Source organism: Equus quagga, chromosome 2, assembly GCF_021613505.1.
Source record: "Equus quagga isolate Etosha38 chromosome 2, UCLA_HA_Equagga_1.0, whole genome shotgun sequence".
NCBI classification, from domain to species: Eukaryota; Metazoa; Chordata; class Mammalia; order Perissodactyla; family Equidae; genus Equus; species Equus quagga.
This window is the reverse complement of record NC_060268.1, coordinates 93,867,228-93,884,892: the sequence shown is the minus strand read 5'-3', so window position 1 is coordinate 93,884,892 and position 17,665 is coordinate 93,867,228.

Sequence of the window (17,665 nt, the reverse complement as noted above, 5' to 3'; positions counted from 1 at the left end):
GACGGCCTCTGCTGCTGCCCGCCCATCATCCCTGTAGCAGGGAAGGGATGGAGCGCCTGCACGGCCCCCAACTGGACCGTGGACATGGCACTGTTGGCGCTAGGAAGATAAGTTAGAAATTAAAATTGCCGCTTTAATTTCCTAGGGCTGCCATACCCAAGTCCCACAACTTACGCGGCTTAAAACTTATTTATTCTCTCCCAGTTCTGAAGGCTAGAAGTCTGAAATAGTGTCAGCAGGGCCATGCTTCCCTGAGACTCGGGTTAAAATCCTTGCTTGTCTCTTCCTAGTTTCTGGTGCTGTCCAGCAATCTTTGGCATTCTTTGGCTTGTAGCTGCATCCTTTCAGTTCTAAACTCACCAAACTCACATGGATACAAAGCTCTAAAATAAAATATTAGTAAATTCAATCCTGCACTCCATCTAGAACAAGAAAGGGTCTATCCCAGAAATGATTTAACATTAGAAAACCTGTTGCTATAAATCATTGTATTAAATAGTTGTAGAGGTTTTAAATTATATGATCATCTCAACTGATAAAATGTTTTCTGAAAAAATTCCGATATCTACTTTGATTTAAAACACTTTTAGCAGAATGGGAATAGGTATGTAACAACTTGATAAAAGGCACTTACCAAAAATTTATACTTAACGATAAAACATAAGAGATATTCCCATTAAAGTCAGGAAAAAATGGAAGACCCACTTTCACTACTGATATTCAACGTGTTGCTAGATTTTCTAGCCAATTCAATAAAACAAGAAAAAGATGATGTTAGGAAAGGAAGAAGCGAAAACATTATTTTCAGATGATGTGGTTTTCTTTCTAGAAAATGTAAAAGAATGAAATGACAAAGCATTAGAACTAATTAAATGGTTCAACAAGGTGCCTAACGAATTGACATGTAAAAACTTAAATTTTTCTTATATACCAGTAATAAAATAGAAAAAAGGGAACATAATATGAATATGTGAACAACAGATGCACAAGACTTTTGTGGGAAATGTGGAATATTATTGAAAGACTTTAAAGACTTAAGTAAAGGGAGATTGCATGTTCCAGAATGGGAAAATTCCATGTTTTAAAGATATCAGTTTATCACAAATTAATAAGTTTTGATACAATGCCTATTAAAATACAGTAGGATCTCCAAATAACTCCATTTGGTCAAAGTATATTATTCTTTTAATACACTCTTAGGTACCATTTATTGATATTTTATTTAGAATCTATCTCAGTGAGATTGGTATATAGACAGAGTTTTTGGTACTATATTAATCAGATGCTGGTATTTAAAATTATTCTAGATCCTGGGGCTGGCCCAGTGGCATAGCGGTTAAGTTTGTGCTCTCTGCTTCGGTAGCCAGAGGTTCCCTGGTTCAGATCCTGGGCTTGGATCTGTGCACCACTTATCAAGCCATGCTGTGGCAGGCATCCCACGTATAAAATGGAGAAGGAGGGGCATAGATGTTAGCGCAGGGCCAGTCTTCCCCAGCAAAAATGAGGAAGATTGGTGGTGGATGTTAGCTCAGGGCTAATCTTCCAAAAAAAATTTTTTTTTTCAATTATACTAGACCCCTTAAAATAAATTAGTGAGCACTTCATATTTTTCTATGATCTGAAATAATTTAAGTAACCTTAGAATTATCTGCTCTTTTAAGGCTGAATAGAGAACTTGGTTTTGAAACTATTATGTAGTGGATTTCAAACAATGTGTCTGGTCTCTTCTATGATAATTGAAATACTTAAGTTTTCTACTTTTTCTGGGATGCTTGGAAGGCGTTCCTTTCCAAAAAGTTTTCCAAATTAGTTGTCATTGTATTAGACATAGAATTCTCCTGTGATTTTTAAAATCTTTTCTGCACATGTGGTTTTTTACTTTCTCATTTCTAACCTTACATTTTTTGCTTTCTTTTTTTCTAAATCAGGCTCACAAGAGATTTGTCTATTTTGTTGAACTCTACAAAGAACCGGCTTTGGAGTTTATTGTTTCTACTGTTATTTATCATTTTCTATTTTTCAATTTTAGTTTTTGTGATAGTTCCTCTTCCTACTCTCTTTTGTTTTGTGTTCTTTTCTAATTTCTTAATACAAATGTGAGTCTTTATTTTTTCTAATTTCGTCATTTTCAATCTTTCATTTTTTTATGAAGACATTTTAAAGCCATAAATTTGCCTCTGCATAGAGCTTGTGTTCTGTTCTATAGGTTTTAGTATAAAGTGTTCTCTTTTTCATTCCTCTTTACATATGTTGTAATTTTACTTGTAATTTTCTCTTGAATCCAAGGGTTATCCAGGACCGGGTATAATTTTTTTTAATATTTAAGTTTTTTGATCATCCTTTTATTATTTTTTTCTAGTTTTATTATGATCAGAGAATTAGGTTCTGTACTTTTTAATTAAGATTTTATTTGTCAAGTACATAATTAATGTTTACATATTCCATGGACATTAAAATATGTATATTTTCTACTTGTAATTGAAGTTCTGTGCTTCTGTTACATCAAGTTTATTGGTTTTAGTTTTCAAGTTTATTGATTTTAGAATTCAATTCTCTGATATATTTCCTAGGTCAGTTTAGTTCTAAAAGAGGTGGGATTAAAATTTCCTACTTAAATGTATTTTAAATAAGTTTTTCTTGCATTTCCAAAAGGTTTCCTTATGTATTTCATTGCTATGTGCTTGGTTCATACAGGACAGTGACTGCCCTATGTTTGTAAATTTTGCCATCCATAAATTCCTTCTTATCCTGTCTAGTGCTTTCAATTTATATTTAACCAATATCCCCTTATCTGATGTTAATGTTACCATCCTTCTTTCTTGGTTTCTCATACTCATCTCTTTATTTTCAATCTTTTATATTGCTTTAAGTTTCATGTCTAGTAAAAGAAAAGTTATAGACATAACAAATGAGCAATCTGGGTTTTGTTTTTCATCCAGAGTGTTTAACTACCATGCAGAAGCCAGCTGTTGTGCTGATCTGCATGTCCATGGAGGCTTAGAGCTTGGATATTTTTATGTTGCAAAAGAAAATTTAATACTATGTTGATGTTAAAATAAATAGTAGTTTACAACTTCATTTGTGATCTTACTATTTCAAAATATCATTAAGTACTAAGAAAATGCTAGAAATATAGCCATTAAAATCTTGACAGTAGGGGCCGGCCCCATGGCCTAGTGGTTAAGTTTGGTGCATTCCACTTCAGTAGCCTGGGTTCATGGGTTCGGATCCCAGGCACTGACCTACGCCACTCATCAGGCATGCTGTGGTGGCAACCATACAAAATAGAGGAGAATTGGCACAGTTGTTAGGGCGAATCTTCCTCAGCAGGAAAAAAAAAAACAACCCTCAAGAGTAGATTCCTCAGGGTGATGGGATTAGAAGTGGCTTTTTTGTACTTTTCTGTATATTCCATATTTTCTATAATGAACTGTATCACTATTTTAATTTTCAAAGAGCACTAAATATATATAATATTTAGATCGAAAGTGTCTTTTAGGAAGGACTTGTGTCCAGAATATGTAAAGAACTTTTAAAACTCAACAGGGAAAATAACAACCCATCAAATAAAAAGAGTCAAAAGACTTGAGCAGACATTTTACCGAAGAGAATATATACATGGAAAGTAAGCACAAGAAAAGATGTTTAATATCATTAGCCGTTAGGGAAATGTAAATTCAAACTACAATCAGATACCACAAGGCACCTATTAGGTTGGCTAAAAAAACCCCAAACCTGACAATACCGTATGCTGATTAAGATGAGGAGCGACTGGCACTCTCATACATTGCTGGTGGGAGTTCAAAATGGTACAGCCACTCTAGAAAACAGTTTGGCAGTTTCTTATAAAGTTCAACATACACTTACTGACGACCCAGCAATCATGCTCCTGTGTATTTATCCTGGAGAAGTGAAACTTGTGCTCACACAAAAACATGCATACAAATGTTTATAGAAGCTCCAGCTATAATTGCCTAAAACTGGCAACAGCCTGAGTGTCCGACAGGTGAATGCTATGCAGCAGTCCGAAGGCATGTGCTGTTGGTTTGGACACGTACGGCAATCTTAAAGATTACGCTGAAACTAGTCTCAGAGGTGCACACTGTGATTCCATTTGTATGACATTCTTGAAAAGAGGAAACTGGTGTGGAGATGAGTGGTTGGCGGGGTTAGGGCTAGGGAGACAGCATGAGCATTGTCCAGGAGGGGAAATCCCCTTTCTACCCTTCTTCTATCAGTTACGGCTGGACTGATAAGAAAATTGACACAAGACTAGATTAATAAGAGAAAAACACAGTTTAATACATAGGTCTTGGAGATCATAGAGAGCTGATGCTCAGAGAGTGAACAAAACAGGCACTGTATGTACCTCTTACACAAAGAAACAATAAATTCGTGAGGAATGACAGGACAAAGAAACTTAGGTTTGGGGTAGATTATTAGTGAGGAATTTAAGCAGAGTTTAGACCTGAGGTAGTAAATTAGCAAGGCTTGTTTCTACAGGCTTCTCGGCCCTGAATCCCCTGGCCCTGTAAGGATGGAGGGGGAGCACCTTTCACAGGGGAGATTCATTTCCTGCTTTGGGGCAGGGGGTCAGGGGGAGAGACGGGAGGGTCAGAAGGCCATTTTGCTTCTCAAGTAACTTTAATTCAAAATGACCAGTATGGTATTGTGGGATATCTGGGGGTGGCCTGCCCTGGGCCCCAGCAGTATAAAGGGATAGCAGAAGGGACTTTTTTTGGAGTGATGGAAACCTTCAATTTTGGTAGTAGTTAGATATTTATACATGTCTTGAAATTCATAGAACTGTACACTAGAAGTCAATTTGACTATATGGTAATTGTCAAAATAAAAAATTTTAAAGTGTCTTTTAATGAGGTTCAGTAAGAATTGTACTTCCTCTTCTATGTGTTAATTTTGAAATAATTTCAAATATACAAAAAGTTGCAAGAACAGTACAGTGAAGCTACATCCCCGTCACCCAAATTCACCAAATGTTAACATTTGCCACATTCTCTTTCGTACACAGATGTTCACAGCAGCTTTGTTTGCAATAGCACGAAACTAAACAACTCAAATGTTCATCAACAAGTGAATGGATAAACATATTTTGGTATGTTCATACAATGCAATACTGCTCAGGAATAAAAACAAGTGAACTCTTGTTAGGATTATTTACATACTGTATGGAATCGGCCAAGGGCCAAAAGCCTGTCATCTCCTTAGCTGGAAACCGTGTACCACTCCTCACTCCCCTCCCCTTTATCCGATATCTCGAAAGGCTCAGCTTCCCTCATGGCTGTCCCTCCTCAGACCCATCCAGAGGCTCCTGCAGAGTCCTAGCGGGCAACCAACACTGCTCAGTCTAGAATTCAAGACTCCCAGAAGCAGCCTCTGTCTAGATATCCAAATGAACGCCCTCAAACCACCTTAGTGGGTTCCACAGAACAGCCTGTGAGTGTTGCTACCTAAGGAAACAAGGAGAAGGCAGAAAACTTCTGGACCTGCCATCTCTTTCCATTTCCGGGTAGCTATTTTCTCTTCTCTAGGCTGCTTTAATAATGGTTCTCACGCTGTCCCATTTTTCCCCCCACTTAATCACATTAAAATATCTTTAAGGGGGCTTGGCAATATCTTTGCAATTACAGACCCCAGGCAGCAAGGGAAAGGTAAAGAATGCGTATTTTTGTATCTTTTGCAATCAGAAGATAACTCTACCTTCTCAGTCCTCCCCCCACTCCCATTTACCCTCTTTCCCAAATCTGTCCCACATAATCTTCCCTCCTGTTCGTATGGGTCCGTCTGGGCTCTTGTTTATGGCCACTCCCTTCACCTGTGAACTCTCAACCATTCAAGGACTGTGATCCTGCAATTCTTCCTCTCTCTTTCCTGAGTTGTCAATTTTTCCCTCTCTACTGGACGATTCCCCTCAGTTTACAGATAGGTCATAATAACTGCCATCATTGACAAAGATACCGCTTCCTTGGCCCAATATCCTACTGCAGCCACTATTCCATTTCTCCACTTTCATTTACAGAAATACTCCTTGAAATTATAGACGCATTGTCTTTATTTTCTCACCTTCTATTCTGTCTTTAACTCACTCCAATCTGATTTTCATCCCCATCACTGAAACCATTCTTGCAATGACTCCCATAATTCCTCAATCTTGACATTGAAAAATGCCACAGACGATTCACAGTCCTCATTCAGCATCAGTGGAAATAGCTGATGTCTCCCCACTTCTTGCCATTCTCTTCAGCCGTTCCCGGGACACCACCCTCTCCTGGTTTTTCTCCTCCCTCACTGGCTGCCCTTTCTCAGTTTCCTTTGCTGAATTCTCCTCCTTTTCCTCCTAACCTCTAATGTTAGAATAGCCCAGAGTTTGGTCCTCTTTCCTACCTACACTGACAGACTTTTTTCCTCAAACGTAATGACTTTAACTATCATCTCCATTTTGATGCAGCTCAAATGAACTCTTTAGTCCTGAGGGCTCCCCGCAACTCTAGACACATACATCCAAACGTTAACTTCACATCTCCAACTTGACGTACAGTACATATCTCAAATTTAGCATTTCTAAAAGTGAACTCTTCTGCCACCCTCAAACCTGCTCATCCCATAGTATTTCTCATCTTAACGTCGTACCATCACTCACCCAGCCACTTAGGTCAGAAACCTTTTTCAAGCTCTTTCAAACACACTCTACATCCAACCTATCAGCAAATGAGTTCTACCTTTAAAATAGGTTCTGAATTTGACCACTTCCTTCCCCCAATGTAATTACTAACCTGGTCCCAGCCACCAACATCTTTGCCTGGATTGCCAGCTGAGAACCCTAACCAGACACTCTACTTCTACCCTTGTTTCTCTACTCCACACAGAAACCAGAGTCGCCCTGTTAAATCACCAGCCACTCTTCTGTGCCAAACTGCCCAATAACTGCATCTCACTTTTAAATAAAATCCTAAATCTCTGCCATGGTCTGCAAGGCCCACGAGATCTCTGCCCCAGATGCATCTCCAGCCCATCTCCCATTGTTCCCGTTGCTCTTACCACTTCAGACATTCTGGCTTTCTTGTTATTCCTCAAGTATGCCAACTGTGTTCCTACTTCAGGGCCTTTGTACTTGCTACTCTCCCTGCCTGGAACAACCATCCCCTAAAATACATACACGACCTGCACCCTCACATCACTCTGGAGCAGGGTTACCAGAGAAAACACAGGCTTTGGGGAATATACCTAGGAGTGGAATTGATGGGTTATATGGTAGTTTGATGTTTAGCATTTTGGGCAACCACCAAACTTTTCCATAGCAGTGGCACCATTCCAGTTTCCCCCAGCCATGTACAAGGGTTCCAGTTTCTCCATTTCCAGGTCCTGAGTGAACAGTGAGTCCTTCCGTTCTGAAGATTCTTGCCCTTCCACTCTGAGAAATTCTCTCCCTCTCTCTCTCTAATTCCCTCACTTCTATTATTTATGTTCTTTATTCCTAGAATTTCTGTTAATTCAAGCTTGAACTTCCTGATTGATTTTCTGTCTCTTTTCTCTCCTTTTATATCTCTGTTTTCATTCTGTTTAGTTGAAGATTGATTCAATTTTTATCCTCATGCCCTTCTATTGATTTAATTTTAGCACTGATTTTAACTTTCAGAAGCTTTTATTCTTTGTTACTCTTTCCTAGCATCCTGATACTGTTTTTTTTTTAAAGGTTTTATTGTTTTCCTTTTTCTCCCCAAAGTCCCCCAGTACATAGTTGTATATTCTTCGTTGTGGGTCCTTCTAGTTGTGGCATGTTGGACGCTGCCTCAGCGTGGTTTGATGAGCAGTGCCATGTCCGCGCCCAGGATTCGAACCAACGAAACACTGGGCCGCCTGCAGCGGAGCGCGCGAACTTAACCACTCGGCCACGGGGCCAGCCCCTGATACTGTTTTAAGGGTGCAGTTTTCTCACTGTGTGTGTGTGTGTACGCACGTGTGCATGCTCCCGCGCACGTTCTCTCCTGCTCCCTGAATTAAATGTTTCCTTCAGGGTCAGGTTTTTTTAATCTTTATACTGGAAGATGATATTTCCATCTTTTCATACTGAAAGCTTCCTCAAATATCTGGGGGTCTTGACTTTTCATATTTAAGAATGAGGCATTAAGTGGATTACCACCTCTCTACTTGAGTGAGACTTGCCCTCTGGCCAAGATTATGGGAGAGGAATGCTGACATTTCACTTTAAATGGCAGAATGCCTGGTATTTTCTTTGGAGCCATTAAATTTCTTTAGAGAATAACGTTTCAGTGTTGTGTGTGTGTATGTGAGTGTTGGGAAGTTCTGGGTGTTCTCCATTCCTCCTGCCACACTCCCGCCCTGGGGTGGATGCTCGGCTGTAAGGCGTTCTGCATGCTCAGTAGGAGGGAGGGACAATACTTCACGTGTGGGTTCTTGACCCTATATCTCATTACCGTACGCAGTGGCCCCTGGTATTTCCTGGTTGTGGATCCTTCTAGCATTCTGCAGGGTGAAGTGGCTTCTTCCTTGGTGGTATTTCCCACCCTCCACGGTTTCTCCTACGTTCCCCTATCAGTTATCATTCCTTCCTCAGCTTCTATATAAGCATGTGACACAGAGCTGGTACATCCCAAGCGCTCCAGTTATGTCTCTTACATAATTTGAGGTACAGGTACAATGCTGTGGACTGAATTGTGTTCCCTCAAAATTTATATGTGGAAGCCCTAACCCCCACTGTGATGGTATTTGGAGATGAGGCCTTTGGGAGATATTTGGGTTTAAATGAGGTCATGAGAATGAGACCCTCATGATGGGATGAGTGCCCTTACAAGAAGAGCTCTCCCAGCTCCCCACCCCCGATGTGAGGAGACAGCAAGAAGGCAGCCATGTGCTGCAAGCCAGGAAGAGAGCCCTCAGCAGAACTCAGCCCTGCTGGCACTCTGACCTCAGACCTCCAGCCTCCAGAACTGTGAGAAATAAACGGCTGTTGTTTAAGCCCCCTAGTCTGGTATTTTGTCACAGCAGCCTGAGCTGACTAAGACACACGATTTTGTTATTATCACCCAGCATGGGCCCTGAGAGTACTAATGAGAAATAAAAGGCAGTCTTATGGGACTGAGCCCTTAACCTGTGGGATCTGACACCATCTTCTGGTAGATAGTGTTAGAACTGAGTTAAATTGTAGGACACCAAGCTGGTATCACAGAGAATTGTTTGGTGGGGTAAAAAGTCACATACATTTGGTGACCAGAAGTGACAGAAGTGAAGTATTCAATATAAACGTGAAAGAAGAGGAAAAACACAGGACAAAGAGTGAGTTTTTCCTTCTCAGAGTCCAATCTCCTTCCTTCATTCTGCAGCAAATGATATTTACAGAAATATAATCTCATAAACACTATATACCCATTTTGAAAATTTTAGACTCAATCTATATATAAAGTATAGAGAAAACCATTAAAATTGCTAAACAGTATAAAGTTAAAATAATGTAACCAATTGAGAGACTAAAAGAGGTGCAGAGAAGTTGGGAGACAATTTCCTCATCTTATCTAGATGTCAATAGACTATCCACAGTAGACAGATTGATAATTAAACTCCCAGTATGAAAAATAAAGGCAATAAAATATTTAGAGGGGGAGAGAGGGAACTAGGTACTGCAAGTGAACTAATTCTTTATTTTTTGTAGAATGCAATGTTTGATTACAATAAAAATCAAACAAGTTTTTGTGACTTGTCAGACTCTAAAATGTATAGAAAAACAAGGGGCCTGGAAGAGCTAAGACACACTTGAAGAACAAGGTGGGGGACTTTTCCTACCACATATCTAGTCTTATTATAAAGCTATAGTAAGACAGTGTGGTATTGGTGCAAGATTAGACAAAATGACTAATAGAACAGATTGGGGGGCCCAGAAACAGACCCACACATATAGACACTCGGTATGACTAAGGTGGCACTGAAAATCAGTGGGGAAAGGAACGGCTATTTAATTAATGGATCTGGGATATGTGGTTATCAAATTAAGGGGGAAAATGAAATTGGGTTCCTATCTCATACAACATATAATTTTATGTGGAATTAAAGCTAAATTAAAACTTTCATTTAAAAAATGTACTATTCCATGTCCTGTAACAGAAGCTACTTTCACTTTCATAATCAAATAACTGGCACATAGTACACATTGTTAAGTGAAAAATTGCAATAAATGTGGACTTTTGTTCCAGCCAAGGTGTAGTAACAGGAATTGTATTTACCCTCCTGCCTGAAATAAGAACAACAAGAAAAAGGACAAAACATATGAAACAACAGTTTTCAAGATGCTGGACATCGTGCAAAGCTGGATAGTGATCTCTCAGAGAAAGGACGTATGAGTTGAGCCCTGTGATTGCCCAGCTTATTGCCTTGGAAGAGTTTCCAAGACACAGCAGAGAGAAGGAAAACCCAGTCAGGACCCAGTGGACTCGCTGAGTTGAAAAGATGGAGCTGACAGTCAGGGAGACCAAGGAAGCTCGAATTTGCAGGTGTATCAGAGGAGAGAGATGCACAGGTGAATGTAGAGATTTGCAGAGGGTTCACCTTGAATATTCAGCAGAGGACTGATCAGCTCATGTGTGAGTAGAAACTACCTGATGCCAGGAAAAGAACCACCTGAAAGAATTAGAACAATTCCAGTTCTCAGACAGAGCCAAAAATAGTGCCTCTTCCCACCAGCAAGACTGGAAAAACTCACCATTCATTGGGCAATGGGGAGAGTACCAAATAAGGTTTTGCTTCATTAGTGGGGAATAATTATCCCTAAATTAAACACAGCTCTAGTCCCACCTGAGAAATCTCAAAAGTAAGACCAGAAAGGATCAGTTTCCAAGTAACTGCATCTTAGAACAAAGCTCCAAAAATTTGTAGGAATACCAAACATCCAGCAGTTAACAATGTAAAATTCACAATGTCTAGTATCCAATCAACGATTACCAGGCATGAAAAAAAAAATCCAAGTGGAGTGAATAATAAGTCAATTGAATGCAGGCAGGAAAATACAATCCATAGTGGAGTGAATAATAAATCCATTGAAAGTAATCCAGAACTAACAAAGATATTATAATTCACAGAGAAGAACATTAAAAGTTATTACAAATGTGTTCTGTATGTTCAAAAAGTTAAGTAGAAACATGGAAGATATAAAAAACATCCCAGTTGAACTTTTTGAGATGAAAAATACACCATATGAGATGAGAAATAAACTGGATTGGATTAATGGCAGATTAGACATTGCAGAAGGTTAGTGAATTGAAAACAGAGTAATAGAAACTCTTCAATGTGAAACAGAAGGGAAAAAAATTTTCAAGTGAACAAAGTATCAATGAGCTATGAGATAACTTCAAGTGGCCTAATATACTTGTAATTTGAATTCCCAAAGGAGATAAGAGAGGGGAGGATAGAAAATATATTTGAAGAAATAATGACCCAAAATTTCCCAAATGGATGAATACTGTAAACCCACAGATCAAAGTTGAGTGAACACCAAGAACAAGAAACGTGAAAACAGTATACTAAGAACATCATAATCAAATTTCTTAAAACCAGTGAAAAAGAAGGTGTGGGCGTGGGGGAGGTGGTGTTGGGGGAGACATTACATACAGAAGAACAAAGGATGACAGCAGATAATTTGTTGGTAACAATGTAACTGAGAAGACTGGAGCAACATCTTCAAATACTGAAAGGAAAAAAACCTGTTATTGCTAGACCAATTCTATGCCTTCTTTCAAAACAAAACAAAAGGTATACCAATTCTATACCTTCTTTCAAAAACAAAAGTAGGGGCTGGCCCCGTGGCACAGTGGTTAAGTTTGCATGTCCCACTTCAGCGGCCCGGGGTTCACCAGTTTGGATCCCGGGTGTGGACACGGCACCACTAGGCAAGCCATGCTGTGGTAGGCATCCCACATACAAAGTAGAGGAAGATGGGCACAGATGTTAGCTCAGGGCCAGTCTTCCTCAGCACAAAGAGGAGAAGTGGCAGCAGACGTTAGCTCAGGGCTAATATTCCTCAAAAAAAAAAAGTGAAAGAAAGATTTTTTTTTTCAGACACATTGAAGCTAAAAGAATTCACCAGCAGTCCCTCCCTGTAGGAAATATTAAAGGAACTCATTCAGGCAAAAGGAAAATAACACCAGATGGAAATCTAGATCTACCCCCCGCCAAAATTAGCACCAGCAATGACAACTACATGAATGGATATATATTTTCTCAAACAGAACAACCTGTAATTTCTTAGGAAGAGCTAGTCTGTTCTTATGACACTACAAAACTGAAACAAAGGAAAAGTTAATATACTATTTTTTCTGATTTCTGCTTGGAATAAGATATGGATCATTGCATCCTGTGGATCCCTTCATTGACTGGGGAAAAACCTCTGAAAAGTCCTTCCTTTGACTTCAGCCAACAGTTTGTTAGTGATATTCATTCCTTTACTAACCTGGAGTATACATAGTGACAGAAGGAACTTTTTTTTTAAAATTTTTCTTCAATGTTTTACCTAGCTTGTTTCTGTGGTTATGAAATGAACAAATTATCTCCTCACTCTGAGATATAAAATTTAAAACATCGGTTCACCAAAAATTTTAACAATTAAGTTGAATTTGTGACTTATGAATTGTATAAGTATTAGAGGCAAAATTTTTGCTTAAACTACTTCTTATGAACAAATAAATTGTGTACGTTTACTATAAGCTCCTTTTTTTTATCCTCGGTTTATCTTTTTCAAGACTTTCACAAGGTTCTTTATTTCAGGCTCACATATGGTTTTACTGCTTACTTTCCAAACTTTAGTTTGGGTCATTTCTCGTCTATTTGTGTCTTTATATGTTTGAGGGATGTTTTTCATTTCTGATTGTTGTGAGGATCTTGTCTTTGTTTTTATCACAAACAAAAATCTGACAAGCCTAAACTTAGCCCCAAATACCTTGGAGCGTGATAGGATGGCACAGTTGTACAAGGCTTTGATCACCCAGAGTGTAACCTAGGTGTGCTCAGGTGAGTCCCAGCTGTTTCCTCTGCAGACTGTCTCCAGTGAAAAGGTGGTCAGAGGCTGCTATGGGGATAGGTCCTGCTGACTGTATCCTCTGGGGGTTGCAGTGGGTCATTCCCCTCCCTCTCCTTTGTTCCTCCCACCAATAGGTCAGCCAGTAAAGCCAGGTCAATAAACAGTTAATGGGCCATACATAGATGAGACAGACTTGTTAAACAAATACAAAACATATCACTCAGACTCCAGGATTCCTTATTCCTTTCACTCAAATCCTAATGATTCAAATTTTGAATGTTCAGATGCTCTTATACGTGTGTGAGGATAAGATCCAGGATGATGAGCAATTCTCTATTTATCCTAACTGGGACCTCAAAACCACAAATAAAAGCAAATGCAGGAATTCTACAGAAGCACCCTAAAGGTTTTCCCAAGTTCAACGTAGGTTTTCCCAATTCAGACACACATACATTCATGGTTACATACAGATAAAAACTCATTCTCTTTTGAAGAAAATAGAGGATGGCAATAATGCTCTATTATTTTATTTGCTACAGCCTGTTCCTTGGTTGGGCAAGGAAGTGTCCCTAGCATCCTCTGAAGGCAGGAACCAACCGTGGGGTGGAGGAGTAACAATCAAGAGCAGAGGACAGACGCGTCCTCTATGCTTTTCTTAGGCTGTGAGAAGAGTCAATTGGCGAAAAACCCACAGTGTTGTTTGGATGTTATGAGAGAAGTCTCACTCGACCATTGAGGAAGATTAGAATGATTATGGAAGACAAGAAAGATATTGGCGATGATCTTCGTGATTTGAAGACCTCTAAATGTGTTCTCTCCAGATGATTCTGAATAGAGATGCAAAATGAAGCTTTATCTGCAACAAGCCAGGAGTGAAACCTCATGAAGATGTCTGTTCTGCTCTCTCAATAGCCTATCAGCCAAACAGAGTGTAGTTTCTCTGTATTGTTACCCATGGAGCCCAACTGTTAGAACATCTGGGGTCTGGTTCTGGTTGTGCCTTTAAACCTTGAAAAAGACCTTTTCAAATAATTATCTCTAAAATGCTTGTCTGTAACTTATTTTGAGAGGATCAAATAAATTAACGTTATGGCATTTAACACAGAAAGAGTATAATGTGGACATGAATCAAGACCTAGGGTAGAAAAAACTTAACCCTTAACCTACTTCAGTTAGGAAGAAAGATCTGAAAGGATGTCGAGGGACAACCCAATTAAAATGATTCTCAAGTAGCAATCACCCCAATCTCTTTTATGCCCCTGTCTTTTTATTCTGCCCACCACTGCCTTAGTTAACACATTCATCTCTCTTTTTTTTAAATTTTTTTTTAAAGATTTTATTTTTTCCTTTTTCTCTCCAAAGCCCCCGGTACATAGTTGTATATTCTTCATTGTGGGTCCTTCTAGTTGTGGCATGTGGGATGCCACCTCAGCATGGTTTGATGAGCAGTGCCATGTCCGCGCCCAGGATTCGAACCAACGAAACACTGGGCCGCCTGCAGCGGAGCGCGTGAACTTAACCACTCGGCCATGGGGCCAGCCCCCACATTCATCTCTTAATTATTCATTTGCCCTCACCCAGCCACCTCCAAAAGACCTCCTTTCTCTCTTTCCATTATCTTTCATACTGGCCACTAGTTATTCTCTAAAACTTATCTAATTATAAAATTCCAATGGCTTAAAAACCTTCAGTAGCTCCTTAGGGGACTATAGGATGGATCAGATTCTCTCCGTGGTATATAAGGCCTCTTTCAATCTACCATTCAGGGTTGTTTTAAACAATAGGTTTATATAATGCCTGGCACATAACATTTAATACATCTAGTATAATGACATGTATGATAATAATAATACTATTAGCTGTAGGCTAAAAATTCATTTCCCAGGCTGAAGACCATAGATTTCAATATCTAAAAGAAAAATACCTACGGAGGAAGATCGTTCTTGCAAGTCCAGAGAAGTCACTCTCTCTTGAAGGCAGCCTTGGTGAATGGAGCAGGAGTCAAGACACTCACATCTCTCATTTTGTTTCCTCCCCCTTTCTCCATGACATGGTGCTACAGGCACAGACTCTAAGCTCCTAGAGAGGTGGGACCATGCCTTTTATTTGTTTTGCCTTCTACTTCTTTTTCTTCTCTTACTATATTAGTAAAGGAAACTAGACTATGTCACTCCAAAATATGCCACTTTGGCCTATTGATTATTTTGAATTAAAAGCTCCTAAGAAACAGCAGGTACAAGAAGGACACTGTGACCCTCCTTTTCTTCCTGAAAGCAGGAGATAAAACTCTCATGTGAAAGATACCCTCCCTGCATCAAAAAGAATACTTAGAATTCATTTTATACAGAGAAATTCAAGAACTGTACACTGAAAACTACAAAACGTTGTTGAAAGAAACTAAAGAAGGCCTAAATAAATGGAAAAACATCCAATGTTCATGGATTGGAAGACATTATTAAGATGGCAGTACTTCCCAGATTGATCTACAAGTTCAGCACAATCCCTGTCAAAATCCCAACTGTCTTTTTAAAAACCAATGGACAAGCTGATCCTAAAATTCATATGGAATTGCAAGGGATCTTAAATAGCCAAAACAATCTTTAAAAAGAAGAAGAAAGTTGAAGGATTCACATTTCCTGATTTCAAACCTACTACAAATCTACAATAATCAAGACAATATGGTACCAGTATAAGGACAGACATATAGATCAATGGAATAGAATTGAGAGCCCAGAAATAAATCTATACAACTATAACCAATTCATTTTCAATGAGACCCAAGATCATTCAGTGGGGAAAAGACTATTTTCACAAATAGTGCTAGGACAACTGGACATCCACATGCAAAATAATAAAGTTGGACCCCTACCTCACACCAGATACAAGAATTAACCAAAAGTGGATAAAAGGCCTAAATGTAAGAGTTAAATCTAGAAAACTCTTAGAATAAAGCATAGGTGTAAGTCTTTGTGATCTTGGATTAGGCAACAGTTTCTTAGATGTGACACCAAAAACACAAGCAACAAAAGAAAAAATAGATAAACTGAACTACATCAAAGCAAAAAACTTGTGTGTCAATGGATACTATCAAGAGAGTGAAAAAACAATCCACAGAATGGGAGAAAATATTCGCAAACCATATATTTGGTAAAGGTATAGTATCCAGAATATATAAAGAATTCTCACAGTTTAATAATAAAAACACAACCCAATTAAAAATGGGCAAAGGTATTGAATAGACATTTCTCTAAAGAAGATATACAAATGGCCAATAAGCACATGAAAAGATACTCAACATTATTAGTGATTAGCGAAATGCAAATCAAAACCACAAGGAGATATCACTTCATACCTACTAGAATGGCTATAATAAAAAAGACAGACAACAAGTGTTGACAAGAATGTAGAGAAACCGAAACACTGCTGATAGGAATGTAAAATGGTGCACTTGCTTTGAAAGGAAGTTGGGCAGTTCCTCAAAAAGTCAAACATGGAATTAGCACATGACCCCTCAAGTCCACTCCTAGGTATACACCCAAGAGTACTGAAAACATGTGTTCAAACAAAACCTGATACGTGAATATTCATAGAAGCCTTATTTATAAAATTCAAACAGTGAAAATGACCCAAATGTCCCCCAACTGATGAGTGGACAAACAAAACGTGGCATGTCTATACAATGGAATATTACTTGACCATAAAAACAAATGGAGTACTGGTACATGCTAGAACATGGATTAATCTTGAAAATATTACGCTAAGCAAAAGAAGCCAAACACAAAAAGCTACAGTTTATACAATTCCATTTATGAAATGCCCAGAATAGGCAAATCCATGTAGACAGACAGAAAATTAGTGGCTACTAGGAGCTGAGTGGGGTGGTGTGGGAAGGAGAATGAGGAGTGACTGCTTAATAGATATGAAGTGTTTTTTGGGAATGATGAAAATGTTCTGGAACTAGATAGTGATGATGGTTGCACAAACTTAGGAACATACCAAAAACCACTGAAGTGTACACTTTAAAATGGTGAATTTTATGGTATGTGAATTATATCTCAATTTAAAAAAATAGGCAAAGGACTTGAACAGACACTTCACCAGGGGGATTATGCAGATAACAAATAAGTACAAGAAAATATGTTCAACATATTAAGGAAATTCAAATTAAAACCACTGTAACAAAAGGATCCCAAGGAGACACGATGAAGAAATGTAATATGATATCTGTGACAGAATCCTGGAACAGAAAAAGGACTTGAGCAAAAAACTAAGGAAATCTGAATGAAGTATGGACCTTAATAATAATGTATCAATATTGGTTCATTAATTTTGCCATGTGGACCATACTAATTTAAGATGTTAAAAGGAGCTACTTTTTGGGACAGTGGAACTGTTCTGTATTGGTTGTGGTGAATCTATATATATGTTAAAATTCATAGAAATGTACTACAAAAATAGGCGATTTTACTGAGTGTTAATTTAAAATATAAAATTCAAAATTATTTGGAGGAATTAGAGAGCAATCAAGAGCCAAGAGAACCTGGAGATTTGAGCCTTGAAAGAAGAGAACTGTGCTCAGTGAGATCCGTCTTTCCAAAGCTCTCCCCTTAGGGCACACCCCAGGCT